General features: G+C 34.6%; 1 long non-coding RNA gene across 1 annotated transcript; it reads left to right on the top strand.

The window, feature by feature from the left end:
- The first annotated feature begins 208 nt into the window (after nucleotides 1–208).
- Nucleotides 209–15,785, top strand: LOC145108774 (uncharacterized). Its single transcript, XR_013708545.1, has 3 exons — nucleotides 209–641; nucleotides 1,711–1,775; nucleotides 15,579–15,785. It is a non-coding gene; the product is annotated as an uncharacterized LOC145108774 (long non-coding RNA).
- Nucleotides 15,786–23,383: the final 7,598 nt, after the last annotated feature.

The raw sequence follows: 23,383 nt of genomic DNA on the forward strand, positions 1-23,383 counted from the left end.
AAAATGTATATAACTTAATTAAATGATCTTTTGGGTAAATACAATTTATTTGATGGTGTAAATGATGTTGAGGGACTAAAGTGTCAATGAAAGAAAGTTAGATTGTCAAGTTATTAGGGTTAGGGGCGCTTGCGATTTAATCAAGGAAATATAGGGTGGTTGTTGTGAAAAATCATTTATAACTCCCAATGAGTATGCGATCGGTTCGTTTTTTTTCCTTGTGGCCATCGACGGAAGTTGTTAACACCCATCCTCGTGTTATTCTTGGGCTGCAGTGATCGATCAAAAAAAAAAAAAAAGAAAAACCCCGAATCCAATTGCTTGGGCTATGAAGTGCGACTATCGGCAATAGAGAAGGACGAGGCAAAGAAGAGCGCGAGAGAGATTACAAGGTTCCGATCGACTCCTAGTTTCCCTCATGTGTGTGTTGTCGATCAGCAAGGAAGGAAAAAAAAAAAAGAAGAAGAAAGAATCGAACGTGAGTAGGAGCGAGGCAGCAGGAACGATCGAGAGGGTGTAAGGCTGGTGCGACTTGAGCCGGTTGGTTGTTTTCATTTCTTTTTTTTGGTTGGGCGTTGAGTTCAATTTGCAGGCAAGGGGTGGAAGCACCAAAATTGAGTCTCCAATCGGGTGTTGGAATGGTAACTCCTTGATTCCTCGTTCTTCATATAATTATTTTCCAATTGCATCCCAATTTGTATCAATAATCATGATTTCTTTTACTTCCTCCTTATGATTTCTTGAGTGGACAAACTCCAGCTTTTATGAGGTATTTTATTGATTAGTTTACTGTGAAAATCCTCCTATAAATGCCCTTTTACATGTTGGTGTTGGTGATTGGGAGTTGGTTGGATTGGTGAAGTCAAATGCTCTCTTTTGGTGTCATTACTAGCACTTCTTTTATCTTCAATTCTTGTGATCTCTTGTGTAATGATTTTATGTGAAAGAATATGTTTTCAACTCTTCATAAGATCCTCAAAATAGTTTTTAAGTATATTCAAATATGTGAATTAGTGGGAGAAATTCAAACCCAAGTTGGTTTTCTCTTTTTAACATCATATGTTTTCTTTCCTTTAAAGACAATGTGCGTTGGATCATGGTTGGAGGATGAAACTATCTTTTTACTTCCATGATATATTTCTACTGGTTTGGACTTGTTTTTAAGCTATTTGGTCGATTTGGGTGATGGCTTAATAGGTTAAGTGGTCAAAAAGTCTTTAAAGCCCAAAGCTGGAAATTGTAAGAAATTGTTGAAGCTGCCCCTGTATTGGAAAAATTATAGTAAAATCACCAGGAGTCGGATTAATGATCCGTAAATTCTCAAAGTTTGTATTTTGAGTCTAGTTTGTCCATGAATTTTTCAAGGTCTTGTTGTTGCCTCCAACCAAGGTGAAAATCGCATTTTTCACCGGCTGGTGAGAATTTAACTGCATTGATAGGAAGTTTTGTAAATATCATATAAAATTGTAGAAAAATAGTTTGGACCTTCAAAAGTACTTTCTGAAAAGCTAAAAGTCTGAACTTCTGGAATATGAAATAAAAACAGAATTTCTACAGGTTCCAAGTGTGCTAAAACAGCTCTAAACAGGTGGCTGTTTTGGGTCCAAAACTGGAAATTTTGCTTGTTAGGTGATTTATGTGTTTGGGTTATGAATTTGTCATCTTTGGCATTGTAGAACTTCACTAACCTTCTTATTTGAATTGTAATAGGGGCAAGGGTGATACTTCAATCTTCACAAGACTTGAAGTGTGAGTTGGTCACATCTTTGGCAAAGGTGAGTCAACTCCTAAAAGTACATTGTTAGGAGTATCCCATATCTTAGATGGAATGGGATGAACCTAGTAATCTAGGATGTATGTGCCCTTTTGATGATTGAGTATTGTGCCATGATGTTGAAATACTTTATGTGTAATTGTATCTAGGATGTTGCATGCTAGACTTCTCTTTGTTTGGTGTGAGATGTGAGCTAGGGTCATGCTAGATTGAGTGAAGTGTATGAACATTATGTGATGTGAGCATGTTAATTCTTGTGTGAAAATATTTGTTAAGATGTTTTAGGACAAGCATGCCAGTGTTGTATAATCAGTTTTGATGTGTTGTGAATGGAAGTAGTGTGTGATGTAAAATGTAATTACTTCATAAAATTACATGTTTGCATGAAAATAACCCTTAAAGAGGTAATATGTTAATAAAAGAAAATTCATAATATTTACATGATTACTTGAAAGGGTAAAAGTGTAACTCCTTATTTAGTTAATCATTATTAAATTAAAAAAGGGGAACAAATTAGTGGGGTGAAGGGTAGTAACCTATTCGTAGGTATATACCCAATCCGTATATTATGATGGCCTAGTGGGTTGAAAGATGAGACAAATTTTCCATTCAGGCGACTTCATGGAGTCACAAAAAGTCAGTTATGCAGCACTGAAGTTGGACGGTGATGCTCTACAGTGGTGGGAGGCGTTGGAATCTATTGTTCATGAGGCTACACTTAAAGCCATGACCTGGGAGGCCTTTAGCCAAAGACTTTAGGAGTGTTTCTGTCCACCGGGGCAGATAAGGAAGGTCGAACGGGAATTTCTTGCGCTGAAAAAAGGAACTATGTCAGTTGCAAAACACAATTCATTGTTCTCTGAGAAGCTACAGTTCGGTAAAAGTTACTGTCCCACAGAGGCAAAACAGGTGGAACATTATGCAGGGGGATTACCGGCGGAGTACCGACTTACTGTGAGGCAGCGTCACACTTTGGCGGCTGCCATGGATGAGGCTATTCGGATCGAGGTTGATTTGGCTACACCGTGGCGCACAGTGATCAAGGGTGGGAAGAAGAGGAAATGGGAGGGTTCGTCTGAATCCTCGAGGAAGAAAAAGAAGGGTCACGAGGATATGAGGGGTGACAAGCCGGACTACTGTACGAAGTGTCATTCCTCACATAAGGGGCCATGCAGTAGCGACACCATGAGATGCAGACGATGTGGAAAGTTGGGCCACAAGCAAGAAGAGTGCAAGAATGAGCCGCTCTGCTATAACTGTAGGCAGATGGGTCATATGAGTGGTCAGTGCCCAAATCCGAAGGTTCAGGCTGGTGGCAGTGGTAAGAAAAATGATGCACCAAAAGTGTAGGTGCGAGCATTTCAGATGACCGCTGAGGAGGTCAGACACGATGATGAGGTATTCTCAGCACTTTTTCATTTAAGTGTTTTGTTACTATGTGTAATTGTATTGATGTTAGTGGTGGTAGACCATTCATATTTGCTGATTTATGTGTTTGTTGTGTGTTAGTTCTGAGTTTTTCTGAATTTTTATGTGTTAGACGTTGTGATAGCGGTAGGGAATATTGTTTTCATCTTTTGGGAAATATACGAGGAGTGTTTTAATATGATGGTGGACACATTTTTCCCTTTTGACTTGGACTCCGATTAGGATTAAGTCGTGCGATGTCGTCATTGATACGTTTTGGCTGTCTGCCAGACAAGCTAAGATTCTCTACGCTAAAAGAGTGTGCGAGTTTTGCATTTCGTGTGAGGGTACATTTGTTTTGTGAGATGAGAACTCTACGGTTCGTTTCCATCATCTGTACTTTAGGGAGAATAAGTATCTGGCGAGGAAGTGTTAGGTTCCTTGGCTCATGCGGTGGACGGTTTAAGGAAGTCAGTGGGTACCTTCTTGTTGAGGTGGTCAAGGAGTTTAGTGATGATAATTATTCGTCTAAGCAAGCTATGCGGTAAATCTCTTGCTGCTAGACAAGTTACGATTCGATGAGGTGATGCACGAGAAGGGGAAGACGGTAGATATCTTGGTGAGAGAAAGATCAAGCAGTGAAGACTGAAACAATTCAAGCTCATCAAAGTCAAATGGGAGGACGGGCCCTTCCTTTACCCGAAACCATAAACAAATCTGTAAGCACGAAGCTTAGTGAGTTCCCCAAATACCATATGCTATACATACCAACGAGCCATACATATCAAACGAGCCATACATATGAAACGAGCCATACATGCCATACATATCACATATCCGACCAGTCAAATAAAGTGCTATGTGCCAACCATAGTCTTGCCATTATGCCACGAGCCGCCTCGTGGTCTTCCTTGCCAGGCCGAGGGCCACAACCTTGGGTCTTACAAACAAGTGCCAGGAGCCATCTATTGGTCTTCCATGCAAGCATCACAAAGACAACTAGCATACAATCTACCGCTACTTAACTAATAATTGCTAGAGTTCAGACTCTGGTCTTGCATAAAAATTGCCAGGAGCCGCCTCCTGGTCTTTCATACAAAATGCCAAGGGTCACACCTGGGTCTTCCTATCATATATAAACCAAATGGCCGACATTGGTGCCTTCGACCCATAGAACACTGAGGAGACTCACCTCGAATGCTGAAGCTCACTGCAAGAAATCCCTAGTTGCTGCCCTAGCAACTTCCCGAACTAACAATACCAAAACAACATCCAATTAGCAACTGAATTCCAAACCATGATCCATAATCCAAACTTAGGGTAAAATGACCATTTTACCCCTGGCCCAACAAGACTCACAACCAAGACCCAAGCCCAAGACCAAACAAGCCCAAAACCGCAAGATTCATAAAAGCCCACTAATGACCCAATTTTCCAAATTGGGCCCAACCTCATATGGGCCTTACCCAAAAGCCCAACAATTCCTGGTCCAATAATAATTCTCCGATGGCCCAAAGGTCCAAGCCCATTGGGCCTACCAAGGCCCAATACAAAGTCTTCAGTGAAACACCACCACCCCAATGCTCTTCTTTCTACTCCAAAAGCTCCAAATGACACCAAAAATGGCTCAACAAGCTTCATAATGCACTAACACTCTTTAGGGTTTCGAAATGAGGAAGGAGGCTGAAGATAAGAAGGTGCATGTGGTCATAAATGTGTTTAAATAGGGTCAAAAACCTAAAATTTAGGGTTTGCACCCTGGCTGCGTACACCTGACGTATCAGCATACGCTCAACGTACTAATGCGATCCAGACTACGCCCTGCATACGAAGGTTTACTCCCCGTAGGGATGGCAAAAAAACCCGAACCCAACGGGGAAACCCGAAACACGAAGATTTTGGGGCGGAGCGGGTTGCTCTTATCGGGTTATGGTCGAGTAACGGGTTGTTATCGAGGATTTTTATCGGGTTCGAGGCATGGAGTGGGATATGTGCGTCCCGCCCCGCCCGCCCCGATATATATATATATATATATATATATATATATATATATATATATATATCCCTAATCTAATAAATAAGTAGAAATTTGCCACGTGTCAATCTCCAAGCCCCCCAAAATCGAATTTTCCCACTTCTTTCACTAAACTAAATTGCCCAAATTGCCCTTCATTTCCTTTCTACAATAAATATGCAAAATAAATATGCAAAATCGGTTATATCCAAAAAAAAAATGAAAGTTTGTTTTCAAAAACGAAATTGATTTATTTCTTGCAATGCTTTTATAAATGGAATGCGAATAAATAATATTTATTACCCTATAAATCAATTGAAATCCTGTAACGATTTTCAATCTTCAATCTTCAATTTATATCCTGTAAATCAATTGAAATCCTCATTTACTATCCGTAATTATCTTCTACAAAACATAATTTCCTGTAACATTTCCATACCAAAAAACGAATAAATTATATCCTTCATTAATTAATAATTAATTATTCAATACCTTATTCAATACCAAAATTACCTGTAACGATTTTCAATCTTCAATCTTCAATTTATATAATTTCCTTGAAAATAAGAACAAATTTTGAATTAATTTCACGTCTATTTTTTTTTATGTAAAGGAATCTAAATATCTTCACAAAACAGAAATGCACCAAATTCGAAATTTAAATTTAAATCTCAAATAATCAGGTCCAAATAAATGCATATGCATATATTAATCATCTATCTATACGATACAGAATCCACGATTATGCTTCTCAGTTTTATTTTGCAAACGCTATTCTTCTTCGATCCTTCTTTGACGTCTTCATAACAAAAAAATGTGTTCTTCTTTAATCCTTCTCAGTTTTATCTGTTGACTATATTTGTTAATCTTTTTATACTATTTATGAAATAGTATTGTAATTTCATGTATACAATTTTCTTTACACATGTCTATCACGAATCCTTTTTTTTTTATTAAAATTTTTATCCTAACAAAAGAGCCTTTCCATGAATTCATACATACTAGATTATGACCCGCGTAAAACGCGGGGAAACATATAAAAATGTACATATAAAGGTTTTAAAAAGTTGGCACTATAAAAAAAGATAAAGTAACAGAAACAGACTTAACATTATTGGTAACATTGAAATGTCTGAAAAAAAAACAATGAAACACCTGAATATCTATAATCGTTGAAGGACCTCTTTGTAGACATAACTTTTTGTTTTATTAGTTGGATGACCTCCCTCGTCATATATGAGTACCTTCAATCCTTTTTCACTTGTGACGCGAGAAACAAAAAACATATAACTGACAATGAGTGAAGACATGTCTACGCAAATATAATCTAACATTTGATAATTATTGTCATTCACTTTTGTTAATGGCCATAACAAAATAAACAACTGTGGGGAATTGGTTTCGCTGTTTTAACATTTGATAATTATTGTCATTCACTTTTGTTAATGGCCATAACAAAATAAACAACTATGGGGAATTGGTTTCGCTGAAAACAGAATGAGATTCTTTTATTAGACGGAGTTAACTTCATGCAAGGTATATAAGTAGTCTCGTTGAAGAATCTAGCATATATGATTCAGGCTTCAATGACGTGTCTTCCAAGTCTAACAATCTGTAATCTAGTACCATTGCATAGTCCTTTGGTTTGGTCGATATTACGAAGTAACATGACTGGAACATCTATTTTTAGTGTAAGTTTATGGTTGGAAATTCTACATGTCTTAAAACCATTCAACACTACTGAAGAGTAGATTGCTTCCTCAAAAAAAATTTGGTACCTCTGTCTCACATAAAGAATTTGAACTCATATATGTTTTCCCTTCATCTTTCATCAATCCTAATGTTGGAACTTTGATGTACAATTTGGAAATTGATTCAAGAGTTACTACAGTTTAAAGTTCATTGCCTGTTTTGGAGGATTACTCAAAGTACATTGCTAATCTCAGTGGGGTTCATTAATATGGTTGATTGTCTGATCTTGGTTGATGTGATGTGTTCTTCTCAATCATGAAATCAATGTGGATAGTCCGCAGACCATGTGTTGGGTAACACCTAATTGAAGCATTTTGACACATTTGGAACAACATAAATCCATTACCTTGCATGTGAGAGTTGGGTAGGGTGAATCAACTGTTACAGGAAGACCTTATTACAGTAAATTAAAAACATTAGGTTCTATATGCAACATTGTTTTGTATATTGATCACATTCCTTCTGGTAAAAAATCCTTCGAAAGATTTCCTGGTAATGATCATTAGAAAGTACAAAACATGTCAAATAACTTTTTAGATTTATTACATCTTGAAGTTATTTCATATGTTATTTTGAGAACATCTAAATGATGTGTAACTACTAAAATGAATAAAGATTTTAAATAAATTGGGTTAGTCAAAACTGAGTTTTTCTTTTTCTTGTTTGGGTTGTCATATTAGGATTTTATCATTTTCCAAAAGGATTTTTCCACATATGTTCATCAAGGTAGGCATTCAAGGAATCTACCTGCAGTTAAAAAATTCCAAAAAAAAGTTATTTTTAAAAGTACGATGCTATTAATAAATTTTTTTGCAAAGTTCAACGCTATTAATGATATTTGCTTCCAAAAGACTGTCCTACAAATGAGCTTCAATGTAGGAAAAAATGAAACATTTCAATATCATCTAAAAATAATCCAAAATAATATATATTTTTGAGTACAATGCCATTAATGAACTTTTTTTTTTTGCAAATTTCAATACGAAAAAATCATTTTTTGAAACTACGATGCTATTGTTGAACTTTTTTGCAAAGTTTAATGCTATTAATGAATTTTTTTTCTAAAAACCAATCCTTTAAATGAGCTTTAATATACAAAAAATGTAACTTTCCATATAAACTAAAAATAATCCAAAAAAGTTATCTTTTAAGAGTACGATGCTATATATGAACTTTTTTTTTTGAAGTTTAATACTCAAAACAATTTTTTTTCCAGAAAAGGTCCTAATATAAGGTTAAAAGAACATATTCTAAAATACTTATCGATCTACATGAGCAAGAATTAAATATTTCCCAATAAGGCATATAAATCATCCTCCTTCTGTAATGAATTTCAAAGCCCCACAATGTGAAATTCTCTGAGTAGCAGCATTCCAGAACTTAAACCATATTGGATAATCAAAATGAAGAGAAGCTGCAATAAAAAATAACAATTGTCACCGTCTTATACAAGTATTAGAGATTATTGAGGTGTTAGATAGTGTATTAACTTGCAATTAAATATAATTTTCAAAGAAAACTTAATATGAGAAACTAACCAAGGTGATCAACGACCAAAGGAGGCATTATAACTAAAACATAAACAAAGAAATATTAGTGATGAAAAGGGAAACTTTAAGGAGAAAACATACAAATTTAAATCATGAAAGATAACAAAATCCACAAGTATATTTTTAAAGTAATTTAAACCGGTATATTTATAAAGTATTTTAAAAAAAAAGCAATTTAAACCAGGCCGTAGGTTTATCCCAATATTGTTCCCTTAAGCATTTCATCGAACATGTAGTAGACAGATAGACCAAACAAAATTCCAAGTATCAAAATCTAACACATCCAAACAAACGAAAAAAAAATCAGATTTGTGATTTTAACAACCAAAAGCGAAGGACATGACATACATTGTGTATGAGTCCATCGTTTATAATTGGATTGCTCAACTTATTGAACACTTCGTCAAAAGTATGAAGAAAATGGGGAATCCCATAGAAAGGTCCGATTCAAATTTCGAAATAACACAACTGCGACAATTAATTTTCAAACCACAAAATTTGATACCCTCATAGCATAAAAATTTAAATACATTTTACTTACATTCACAAGAACCCAAATGAATTCGACCATTTCTGTTGTTCGTTAACTCCAATTTCGACCTACAAGAAACCCAAAAAAATCAAGCAACTTGAGTAACAATCATTTTCATGTTGTCGAAATTTTAGCACAACTATCGATGAAGAGTACAATTAGCAGTTATCAAGAAATAAGCATATATGAGATAACTCAGAAGTTGTCAAGTGGAATTTGAGTTACTTGCTTTCTTACCTTTCCCTGATGTGATTATAATTCCAGTCGTTCCACTAAAAATCTAAATTGTTAAGTAAAAATCAAAACAACCTGCTTTATGTGTATTTTTGAGAGAATGGAGAATGAAGATGATCAATAGCCTAATAAAAGAAATCATCAATGATTTATGGAGATTTACAAAGCGGAAGCATACCTATCGGTTTTAAATATGGATAAATCCCTGATTTCGCGCATACTTAATGGAATTAAAATTTTGTTTTTGATTTTTTAGAATAATTTATGGTTACATAAAAGATTGATTGGGATTAACGAATTGAAAACAGTCTTTGACTCTTACAATTCCAGACACCTTAAAATCTTGAATTTAGAACAAATAAAATATTATGACATATTGAATAAGCATAATCAAAAGGTGGTAATTATGTTGTAGACATAGAATGTAATAAACAATAAAATAAACAATTTATATTAAAAAGACCATTATACCCTGTATCTTTCATAAGGAACCAAAAGTCAAAAATATCCGTTTGTACTCTTTAATAGAGTGTAATATTTAAAGAGTTACCAAATTACCCTTGATCCTAGACATGAGTGACCACACCTTGTAGCCATCACCTGTACAACATTTAAAAAAATAAAAAAAATGTTATAAAAAAAAACTATAGTTTTGATATCTCTTCTAGGGTACATATGATTATTGAAATTAATGCCAACAAAAATCTTCAATATTCAAGTGGCTCTAAATACAACTACCCTCCAGTTTTATGGCCCTTGACTTCACCCTACTCCTAAGCAGAAACGGTGCCTCAGATACTCTAAAAAACCTGAAAGATTAAAATATATACACACAAAAAGATGAAAAGGGTAAAATGAACTTTCAAATATAACAACAATATTTTATAGACAATACTACAAACAAGCTAGAAACATGCAAATACAGACGAAAGAACATCAAAATTAGATTAACACCATACACTCATTTAGTCTTATCTTTCTTCTTCCCTTATAGGAGTTTATAAAACATTTTCTACTTTGTGATGAATTTCTAAATTACTTTTTTGAGATATGTTAGGTTGCAAAGAATGGAACAACAAAGAAATGGAATGGATATGTAATCGTAAAGCAAGATAATAGAATGAGTAATTCCCTTCCAGAAACATGTTTGTGAGGCGTGGAATGGAACATAATGAAAATTTCATACGATTTTTATGTTATATGTTGCAATTTAAAGTATAAAGATAATCCTTTACATATATTTGTTTAGTTATTATTATGTAATTAAAAATGGTTTATATTGCAACTTTTATACTAACATCTTCTCTTATTGCTGAGAAAATCTTGATACTAACAATGTTCCCAACCCTATTTTCGAGAGTGTAGGGTGTACCCATTTATCCTTGATAAAGTAAACTCAATAAGAAGATTCAAACCAGTTAAACGAAAGAATAAGGTTGTGCAAGGTTCTTACTATACTTCTGGGCATGCCCAGACAACGCAAGTTAAACAAAAAAAATCTGCTAATTAACCAAATTAATCAATCCCAAACATTTTCCAATAAGATTTATTGATGTAATCTATTTACATGGTATACTAAAACTTTGTCTTTTCTTTGCTATTGAGTCTAAAGATGTTTTTATAGTATTAAAAAAGGATCGGTGAATAACTTATTTCTAAGAGCCCAATTTGTATTATTATAAAAAGATGTTTTTTTTACAATAAAAACACATATCACCACTGGGTTTTGTTGAGTTGTAGAATATGTGGATCACTCACTGATATAAGGGTTTGAATTCCATCTCCAAATCCAGGAAGGGATCAAATGAGCAAAGCGTTATAGAGATTGACTCGAGTATATCTTCCATTCATGACCTAGTAAGCCACAAAAAAATCATTGACTAAATTCATATACAAAAATGTAAAAATAAAAAATAAAATCGACATATACAAATTCACTACCTAGTGGACATATCTTCCAAATCGAAACAATGGATGAAAGGTAGTGGTGCTGCTGTGTCCATCCTTTTGCTCTCCAGATACCTATAACTTAAAAAATCAAAATCAACAATACAGATCATAAGAACAAAAATCGAAGTAGATTCAGAAAACATAACCATTATGGATTTAAACTTAAATCGAAAGGTTTTATAGATTGGAACTTCATAGTTAAAACAAAATAAAAGAAACATAATCTAAAACGTACCCAAAATCGATCTAAACTATGATCAAATTAAAGTAGAATTCAAAGAAATTTATCTCTATATCATCCATTCTTCTTCCATGATGATCGAACACACGAATGATCCACACAGATCGAAGCCCACATATATATTCTATTTCTTCTTTCCCTAATTTTCTTCTCCACTACAAAATTTAGGTTAGATAAATTATGTAAAGAAATGAGAGGGAGAGCGTAGGAGTACTGGTAATGAGGGTGGGGCGGGGTATTTTTTCATTTTATTTTTGGTGAGATTTAATTGTCATTAATAGAATCCCTAATTTAATGCATTTTATTTTTGTTAGATTTAATTGTCATTAATAGAATTCCTAAATTAATTCATTTTATTTTTGTGAGATTTAATTGTCATTAATAGAATTCCTAATTTAATTCATTTTATTTTTGGTGATATTTAATCATCATTAATAGAATTCCTACTTTAAAACGTAATATTTGTTTTATAAAATTTGTGGACAAAATTAAAGGGTTGACAAAGATGATGTCAACAAATAATCCAAAGGTGGAAAATATAGGATTGAAATGCAATCAATGGGCCTGATTTTTTCAGTTTAGAATTAAGGGTTCTCTTTTAATAATATTTAGAGATTTGTTAATGATTGATGAATTAATATTTACTTTTTAAGAAAAAACCCATCGTATTCTGTCAATCATTACAAATACAAAAAATATCATGTTGGCTATCATCAATTTCTGTAAAATCTGACAAATTATCTTTAAATAGTTTATCACCAAAATGACAATTTGTCTAAAAAAATATGCTATAGGGACCATTTCTGTAACATTTCCACAAATCTGCTATATGGACCATTTTTGTAACACATATTTATGCCATATCATTCTTTTTTGCAATGTTAAATATCTAACTTGATTACATTTCAAACAATTTTAATTGTTTTTTACCATTCATAGCAATGTACTTTCATTTAACATAAATTTTGCATTTTTAAATTAAAAAAGTACCATATTACCCCTACTATTTGCTTACTTATACTATTCATGTTCCCACTGGATCCTTTTTTATGGATGCATCGTTTGGTCAATGTGGATAAAAATAATGATGATAAGTAAAGGTACAAAATCTCATATGAAAGTCAAAGATGGATGTAATTTGAAGTAGGATCCTATTTTCCAAATTATTAAACTGAAACTCGACATTTTATTTCTTTTAACAATGAAATATGTACTTAACTTTCAATTTCAATATGCTTTCAATTGTTTGCAAGAAATGAATATAGGTAAAAAAGTATACCTCAAAAACATTGAACAGATTGATGATGATTCACATATAAAAGTGCGGGTGGTAAAGATGTGGAACTTTATAAAGAATAATTTGGTTTTATCAATTGAAATGATCCTAATGGATGAGGAGGTTTGTTGTAGTATCTTTTTAATATCCCATTCAATATTACATATGTTTCAAGCAATAATATAATTGTTATTTATTTGATTTAGCAGGGTACAAAATACCATTCTCGTGTTTTCAATCAAAATTTTTCCAGATTTGGTGATCTTTTAAAGGAAGATCAAACTTATATCATTATAAAACCCAACATGGCGGCTGTGAATAATGGTTTTAGTGCTACGAGTCATAAACAAACCATAACTTTGAATTGGAAAACTATTCTAAAAAAATGTGAGAATTTTTCAGGTCCGGTGAATGTATTTGTGTTTGTTGATTTTAATTCTATTATCGGACAAACATGCCCAAGAGACTCATTCTTTGGTTAGTTATTTAATTTTATTCGAATCACTTTTATAACTTGTGTAATTTATTATACATGTTAGTAGTTAACTTAATCTTACTTATTATATTTTATTAAACTTGTGTAGATGTTATTGGACAAATTGTCTCATTTCGGGCACTTGAAACATCAAATCCTAACCCATCCAAGCATTACATAAAGATGACTATTAGCAACCTACAGTTAGATTATATTTCTTTTATTTCTTTATTATTTTTAATCACATTTTTTCCGTACTAACTAATTTCATTTTTTATTTAAGTCTGTACACCTGAAGGTCATTATATTTGGAACTCAAGCATACCAGATGTCACAGTACCTCAAAACTAACCCCACGGTTACTTGTTTTATAAAGTGATTAGAATAAAATTAAATAACACAAGTAACCGTGGGGTTAGTTTTGAGGTACTGTGACATCTGGTATGCTTGAGTTCCAAATATAGTGACCTTCATGTGTACAGACCTAAATAAAAAATGAAATTAGTTAGTACGGAAAAAATGTGATTAAAAATAATAAAGAAATAAAAGAAATATAATCTAACTGTAGGTTGCTTATAGTCATCTTTATGTAATGCTTGGATGAGTTAGGATTTGATGTTTCAAGTGCCCGAAATGAGACAATTTGTCCAATAACATCTACACAAGTTTAATAAAATATAATAAGTAAGATTAAGTTAAATACTAATATGTATAATAAATTACACAAGTTACAAAAGTGATTGGAATAAAATTAAATAACTAACCAAAGAATGAGTCTCTTGGGCATGTTTGTTCGATAATAGAATTAAAATCAACAAACACAAATCCATTCACCGGACCTGAAAAATCCTCACATTTTTTTAGAATAGTTTTCCAATTCAAAGTTATGGTTTGTTTATGACTCGTAGCACTAAAACCATTATTTACGGCCGCCATGTTGAGTTTTATAATGATATAAGTTTGACCTTCCTTTAAAAGATCACCAAATCTGGAAATTTTTTTATTGAAAACACGAGAATGGTATTTTGTACCCTTGCTAAATCAAATAAATAACAATTATGTTATTGTTTGAAACATATGTAATATTGAATGGGATATTAAAAAGATACTACAACAAACCTCCTCATCCATTAGGATAATTTCAATTGATAAAATCAAATTATTCTTTATAAAGTTCCACATCTTTACCACCCGCACTTTGATATGTGAATCATCATCAATCTGTTCAATGTTTTTGAGGTATACTTTATTACCTATATTCATTTCCTGCAAACAATTTAAAGCATATTGAATTTGAAAGTTAAGTATATATTCCATTGTTAAAAGAAATAAAATGTCATGTTTCAGTTTAATAATTTGAAAAATAGGATCCTACTTAAAATTACACCCATCTTTGACTTTCATATGAGATTTTATACCTTACTTATCATCATTATTTTTATCCACATTGACCAAACGATGCATCCATAAAAAAACGGATCCATAAAAAAACGGATCCAGTGGTAACATAAATAGTATAAGCAAGCAAATAGTAGAGGTGATATGATACTGTTTTAATTTTGAAAATGCAAAATTTATGTTAAATGAAAGTACATTGCTATGAATGGTAAAAAAACAATTAACTTTGTTTGAAATGTAATCAAGTTTAAATATTTAACATTGCAGAAAAGAATGATATAACATAAATATGTGTTACAAAAATGTCCCTATAGCAGATTTGTGGAAATGTTACAGAAATGGTCCCTATAGCAGATTTATTTAGACAAATTGTCATTTTGGTGATAAACTGTTTAAAGATAATTAGTCAACATTTACAAAAATTGATGATAGCCAACATGATATTTTTTGCATTTGTAACGATTAACAAAATACGATGGGTTTTTTCTTAAAAAGTAAAAATTAATTCATCAATCATTAACAAATATGTATGAATTCATGGAAAGGCTCTTTTATTAGGATAAAAATTAAAAAAAAAAGATTCCTGTTAGACATGTGTAAAGAAAATTGTATACATGAAAGTACATTACTATTTTATAAATATTATAAAAAGATTAACAAATATAGTCAACAGATAAAACCGAGAAGGATTGAAGAAGAACACACCTTTTTGTTATGAAGACGTCAAATAAGGATTGAAGAAGAATAACGTTTGCAAATAAAACTGAGAAGCAGAATCGTGGATTCTGTATCGTATAGATAGATAATTAATATATGCGTATGCATTTATTTGGACCTGATTATTTGAGATTTAAATTTAAATTTCGAATTTGGTGCATTTCTGTTTTGTGAAGATATTTAGATATTTAGATATTTAGATTCCTTTGCATAAAAAAATAGACGTGAAATTAATTCAAAATTTGTTCTTATTTTCAGGGAAATGATTTAAATTGAAGATTGAAGATTGAAAATCGTTACAGGTAATTTTGGTATGGAATAATGTATTTAATAATTAATTATTAATTAATGAAGGATATAATTTATTCGTTTTTTGGTATGGAAAGGTTACAGACAATTATGTTTTGTAGAAGATAATTACGGATAGTAAATGAGGATTTCAATTGATTTATAGGGTAATAAATATTATTAATTCGCATTCTATTTATAAAAGCATTGCAGGAAATAAATCAATTTCGTATTTGAAAAACAATCTTTCATTTCTTTTTTCGGATATAACCGATTTTGCATATTTATTTTGCATATTTTTGCATATTTATTGTAGAAAGGAAATGAAGGGCATTTTGGGCAATTTAGTTTAGTAAAAGAAGCGGGAAAATTCGATTTTGGGGGGCTTGGAGATTGACATGTGGCGAATTTCTACTTATTTATTAGATTAGAGGATTAATACATATTTTAAAATGGAATTATTTTTAAGAGTTCGAGCATTAATTTGGGGTGTAAGAACCATCGCACACATGTGAGATAATATTTTAAAGTTATTAAAGAATTGGTTTGGTAATTGGTATAAGACCTTATCCCACATCGTCTGCTTCAAGAAAAAAAGGGGAGGGCACCCTCTCATAAACAACCAAACAGGTGATCACACACGCTTTACCTTAAGTTGGTTTAGTTTAAAGATGAACCCACTTAAGAACTAGTTTAAAACAATGCAAACGCGGTTCACGCCAACTTGGTTTAGTTAAAGCTTTGAACGTTGGTTTCATGTTTGGGTTTTCGAATACTTTTTTGGGTTTCGGGTAAAGGGTTGGGTTTGGGAGAAAGTTTTGCCCCGATGGGGTGCCCCGATAAGAACCCGTCGGGTTTCAGGGCGGGTTTGGGTACATTTTTCATTTTCGGGTTCGGGGATGGGATACACTGTCTTGCCCCGCCCCATTGCCATTCCTAACGCCCCGCATACTCACTCCGAAATTACGTATTTGCCACCGGGGACTAAACTTGCAATTAAAGCACAACTCAAGGGTTAAAACGAATACCTGAAAAATAGATGTTACAACGCCAATGTACACCAAAATAAATATTGTAAATTTTTAAATGAAAAAAGAAACTTTTGGGGTGTAATTGGTATGAAATCCTAGGTGTTACAAACACTTAGCATGCTTGAAAATCAAATAAGGAATCATTTAGCATGTCATCCCATTTATAACCATTTGGAAGCACTTTGATCATTATAAAAACAAGTAATAAGGTAGCATATAAAATGCTTAAAAACCTTCAATTTGCTTTATAAGAGAGTCATTTTTAACATTTAAATCTTTTTAAATTAGCCATGTATCTCATAGCGGGAAAAGTCCTAATGTATTTACCTGGGTAGTCAGGTTGTCTACACAAGTCTATCGATCCTTTAGTCTTGATCCTTGCTTTGCCCTATAACTCTTTCACCTTTAATTCTTACACAATTGTTCATTCACTTTGTTAATTAATTTACTAGCATATACTCATATATATAATATGTCCATAGTCATTCTATACACCAAATATCTCACTTGACAGATAGCTCAACGCTTTCTAAAGTTGTCTCATCATACTTGTATTTCATTAACACTTTTGTTATGGACAAAGGCTTTTTTTATAATTCTTATAAGTTTGTTTGACTTATAGTCTTATGTACCATTTCTTTTCAACGTTTATAATGTTGCTCCATGTTATTTGAAATAATACAACTTCAACTATAATATGCAACTCCCCCATTAGATACCACTACCGATGATCTTCAAATTTCACAGGCCACCTGGACTTTCGCAGGTGGGGACAAAAAATCTGGGAATTTTTATTCTGCATGCCACCTAGATTTTTGTTGACATGTGAAAATCATGGCTATTTGGGTCAAGGCAATAACAAAAACTCAAAACTAACAACATATAATCAAAGCCAAACTATGAGAATAAAAAATAATATGTAACGACCCAAAAATCCAGGGTAAAAATTTCATTTTGATTATATTCAAAACACTCTTGTAACTTTGTTCAAAACATTGAAAAGTATTTCAAATAAAACAATTATCAGAGTCCAATCCCAAAGATCACATATTACGGAAAGCACGAGTGTGTGAACTGCGATTGTCCCGAGCTCTTTCATTTGAAAGCTGGAGTACCTGAAACAAAAACTGAAAACCGTAAGCACAAAGCTTAGTGAGTTCCCTATACATACCCCACATGAAACCACATAAGTCATGCACACAAACATATAAGGATGCCATGGAAACCCTCCATGGTCTTACTCCGGGTGCCATGGGAACCCCTATATGGTCTTAACTAACTGTTATGGGAACCCCCACATGGTCTTGACTATCTGCCATGGGAATCCCCACATGGTCTTATCTGACTGCCATGGGAACCTCTACATGGTCATCATATAACTGCCATGGGAACCCCTACATGGTCTTCATATAACTACATAACACATTGACAACACATTCACAAAGAACCACTACAGTTAAATAACATGGGCCGGCCTTGGTGCCTTCGACCCATTGATATGGTGAGTAGACTCACCTCGAATGCTGAAGCTTACTGAAAGAAATCCCTAGCTGCTGCCCTGACGACACCTCCGATCTAACAGATCAAAATAACACCCAATTATCAATTGGGTTCCTTTCTAAGGCCCACTATCCATACTTGGGGTAAAATGACCATTTTACCCCAGACCCAACATGAACCAAAACTGAGGCCCAATTCCATTAACCAAAAGGTCCACAAAGGCCCACTAATGGCCAAGTTTTCCAAATTGGGCCCAATCCCATATGGGCCTTATCCTAAGCCCATATTTTCCTTAATTACAATTCAAATTACCTCAAACACCCCTTGGGACTAACTTGGTCAAAGGCATAAGTCAAAAGTCAAAGTCAACGGCCCAAGTTGACCCAACTCGACGAGTTGTCCTTCAACTCGTCGAGTTTCTCCCTCAGACTGCAAATTCGGGAAAAACCGATCCAACTCGCCGAGTTTATCCATAAACTCGTCGAGTTCATCAGAAACCAAACATCTTAATCCATTAAGCCACCATTCTCGAAACTAAAAGCTTCACCACTCAGATCTCAACTAAAATAGCATCTAGAAGGGTAAAGTTTCCAACTTTACCCCTAGGAACCATCAAAATGGGTTAAAAACCCAAACCCTAGGCTTAAAGGGTTAAGAGCTTAAACAATAATCACTTAATCATCAAGACAAAGCCTCAAAATGCAGATCTGGTCCTTTAAGACTGCATGGCCATGTAAAGTTTCCAACTTTACACTCATGCATCACTAGGAGAGGCTCAAATGCTCAAAAGAGACCAAAAGAAGAGTTTAATGGGTGCATGAAGCCCTTAAGACCATAAAGTTGACACCTTTATGCCAAAAGAACTCATGAAGATCATAGACCTGAAAGGATAACACTTGGAACGTCCTACATCCCTATCAACCACCCAAACATGGATAAAAGCATACAAACTAACCCATAAAGAGATCTAAGGAAATATTAAGCAAGGTTAGAACTTTATACCCGAAATGTGCTGGAAATGGAGCAGATAATCAAGATCTGAAAGCTCCTACTTGAACCATCGCTTTGCACCAAACTTCTCTTCCTTCCATGAGCTTCAAACACACCAAAACACACCCACAATGAGCTCATAACACTCAAGGAGGCTCTAGGGTTTCGAGATTAGGGTTAGGGGCTATGGAGGCTGGGAATGAGGCCAACACCTGGGACTTATGGTGTTTATATAGGGTGCAAAAGCCTAAAATTAGGGTTTCTCAATCAGCGTTCAACTCGTCGAGTTCCCTTCACCAACTCGACAAGTTGGTCCTTAAAAACACGCGACCCAAAAGCTTTCAACACATCGAGTTTATGCCATAAACTCGATGAGTTGGCCCCTAAAAAGGGAATTTATTTCCATAATTGAACTTCTAGATTCCGGGTGTTACAACTCTCCCCCACTTAAATTAGATTTCGTCCTCGAAATCGCTCATTATTAACACTCATATCAAAACGACCAACCTGATGATCATAATCGAAAATTCTGTGCACAAAATAATCTTCCCAAGACAACCGAAACCCAAACCGACTTCTATCCCGAAGACAACAATCAAACCTTCAGCTCCTGCAACCCACTTCTACCTTTCTAAGAACTGAAATCTATAATGGTCTGACTCCCCAACATAGGGGTGAGCATGGTGCGGTTGTTGGCCAAAACCAAACCAAAAACTGCAACTTCGGTTTTTTGAAGTTTAGAAACCGCACCGTTCGGTTTTTATGCGGTTCGGTTTTTGCGGTTTTTTTGCGGTTAATTGCGGTTCGGTTTTTTTTTGCGGTTTTTTGTCAATTTTTTATTTGGTTTTTGGTTTGCCTTTGTACTAAAACTCAGTAACTCAACGATTTACTTTGACTCAGATGAGGAGTGCTAATCATTTCTTGAGAAACTTTACATAGAGATGAGGAGCGCAAGATTGACTCTCTTATATGAAAGGTGAGAATGATGAAGGTTTTATCTCAAAGGCGATCAGAGTTACTATTATAAGGCTGACAAAATTAAAGCCCAAATGATATCTTGGAGATGAACTGATACCACCACCTCTTGGTTTGAAATCAAATGACATAACCACTCATCCAACATGCTTGTAATGCTTAAATATAATACAAATTAAATATAATATTTGTTTCACAGGTACATGCGATAATATCAGTTAATGTATTCATAAAAATGATACTATCATCACTAGTACTCTTCATATTTAAATGTTCAAAAATGTAATAAACATTATTTGTTCTTGTAAATATCACTATACATATGCTTAAAAATATATAATCATCCTCTGCTAAGATAGATTTATATATTTATAGAAATTTTAATTGTCATTAGTTCCTCGTTTTTACAAATATCGATACCTAATATATATATATATATATATATATATATATATATATATATATATATATATATATATATATATATATATATATATATATATATATATATATATATATATATTCGGTGCGGTTCGGTTTTTTGCGATTTTTGCAAGACTAGAAACCGTACCGCACCGAACATTTCCGATTTTTGCAAAACTAAAAACCGCACCATCGGTTTTCATTTCTGTTTCAGTTTATGCGGTTTTTTCGATTTTTTTCGGTTTGCGGTTCGGTTTTTGCTCACCCCTACCCCAACAGACTGCCCACGCTGAAACCATTGCTTGCCAAAATCTTAATGAATAACAACCAATCATAACACTTCCAACAACGATCTATTCAGAACTACTGAAACTATCCTACCTCACTATTCGAAACCTAAAATCTCAATGGTCTGACTCCCTGGCAGACCTTCCACACTGAACCGCCAATAAGCCGACTTCATAGAGTCTCGTACCAACAAAATGCTACCAACCCTTGATCACATTTCCGCTTCAAAGGGAAACAAAGTCACTAACCATATACAACTACATATCACTTATACTCGACAGAAGGCTCAGATAATCTTTCGAGTAGAAGATTCATCCCTGCAACGGTTAGACTCAGACGAGAGCTGCGCAACAGGGTCAAATCAATTACTCTCAGATTATTTAATCCCGCTACGAGTGACTTAGCAATTACCAAGTAACGCCCGGTTCCTGGTATGCATTTAAATATCAATTTATTCATTTTTGTATAGAAACTCGACGAGTTGGAGGCCCCAAACTCGTCGAGTAGAGACAGATTGGGACGCGGGTTAAGAAGTCTACTCGACGAGTTGAGGATCCTTAACTCGACGAGTAGGCCTGGCAGAATGAAACCCTATTTTTCAGGGTTTTGCACCAGATGCGACCTGGTCTCCGACCACTTCAGCTGTTCGTAATGATCACCGGAAGGAAACCTGGAACGTCACAAGGAAAGGAAAATGGTCAGCCGCTCTCCCGGGAGGAGGTCCCGGAAAAATGCTCCGACGGTCAAGTCAGTAGAGTGAATGAGAGTGAGGACTGAAGAACTAGGAAGAATAGCTTACCCATCAAGGCAGGGCGAACGCCCTTTTATACTGAGGATCCTCCTCGATCTGTACAAGGGACAAGGACTGCGATCCCGATAAGATCCGCCGTCCTTATTGGCAGGTCGTGTTCCTCGTAGTGTCAGAGCTAACGATTGGTCCAGGCGATAATGCTCCGGATGTGCTCATTGTCGCTTGGAGCCGTTATCTTTGGACTGTAGCGAAGGACAACATTTGGCGATGGCGGGACTCCTCCGCGGTCGCCCCGCTATTGTCCCTGGCGGCCAAGGTGGCCGAGTCGGGCCCAGTCAGGCCTCACATGGTATTCCTTGTCGGGGGCTCTCTTACTTCTGGCCCACTCTGAGGGGCGTGTCATCAAGTCCCCCAGTCTAGTAGTCATAGCGTATGCTAGCTAGCTATAACGTTCTGGACTTAACTGCCGGTATACGTGTCGTGCCCTCGTTTGGTCGTCGCTTCATATTTGGTGATGTGACCGCTCGACGTGTGCGGCGGTTACGTCAGCCGTGTCAGGGGTTTTCGTAAATCCCGCTCTTTTTCCCCTTATAGTTTGTGAGCAGTTTTTCCCTAATTTTTATCTTCTTCTCTTGTTTCCTTCACCTTTTCTTCTTTTCCTGCACCTCCTTTATGGCTTCTTCCATGAGTTTGATCCTCAGTTCCTCCGAATTCGCCACTCTTCAAGAGGCTTATTGTCACACCCCAAAACCGGAACGACGGAAACGTTCTGGGGTGGAGGACGTCATGTTTAGTATCACAAGACATGCATCATAGTAATCAAAGTAATGAACAACCATTTCATTAGAAAGAAAGTGTTTACAAAGTGTGTGTTCACAAAACATAGAATACATAAGCAAATAACAAACAAGACTTGAAGCTATACTGCTCCATCTTCTGAATCCCAGTGCGCGAACCTGTCTACTGGTCTCCTGAGAATACAAGTTATTTTGAAAGCGTAGATCAACATTTAAGCTGGTGAGTTCATAAGATTTTAGTGATGTAAGTAAGTTGTAGAAAGTTGTTGTAAAATGTTGTTGAAAATGTAGTTGAAAGATGTAGTAAGTTGTAAGTTCTGTTTAGAAAAGTTTCGCCTGTTCCTCTTAGAAAATCCTATATTTCCTACTTTGATGAAAGATACGTAAAAATGATTCTACAATCCTTTCTATGAGTACTAAATGGATACAAGTGATATAAAACTCAGAGTAAACAAACAATCGACTGTGCGCATCTGCCCTAAGCCCACAACCAAACAAGGAACAGGAAGTAAGGCGGATAGCACCCATCCCATTGTTTGTTAGATCGTTGTTGTATATAACCCTGGCGTATACACTTGTTACTCATGGAGTTAATTGTAATGGTTCCTTTATATTTAATGAAAAGATTCTTTTAAGAAAACCCTTATTCCTTATAATCAAATGGTGACCACAGAAGTTACTTCTATAATCACTTAGTTTATACTGGCTATATATGATCTAATATCGAATAGATAGTTAATTGGGTGAATCTGCCCTAAGCCCACAACCAAACAAGGAACAGGAAGTAAGGCGGAAAGCACACATCCAACTACCTATTGGGTATTAATGATATATAATCATGATGTATAAACTAGGATATTATAGAGTTAATCACCTAAGGCCCTTTAAGTTTAAACTGGTTTAATAAAATGGATTAAACCCTTAACTGGTAAGTTTCTAGTCTTGTATACCAAAAGTTATGATTTGGAATGTATGTTTTGTACTAGAAAACTGTGCATTGACTCTGTGTCCTATGACTTG

This window comes from Lactuca virosa, chromosome 4 (assembly GCF_052849685.1).
Source record: "Lactuca virosa cultivar CGN04683 chromosome 4, Lactuca_virosa_CGN04683_v6, whole genome shotgun sequence".
Lineage (NCBI taxonomy): Eukaryota > Viridiplantae > Streptophyta > Magnoliopsida > Asterales > Asteraceae > Lactuca > Lactuca virosa.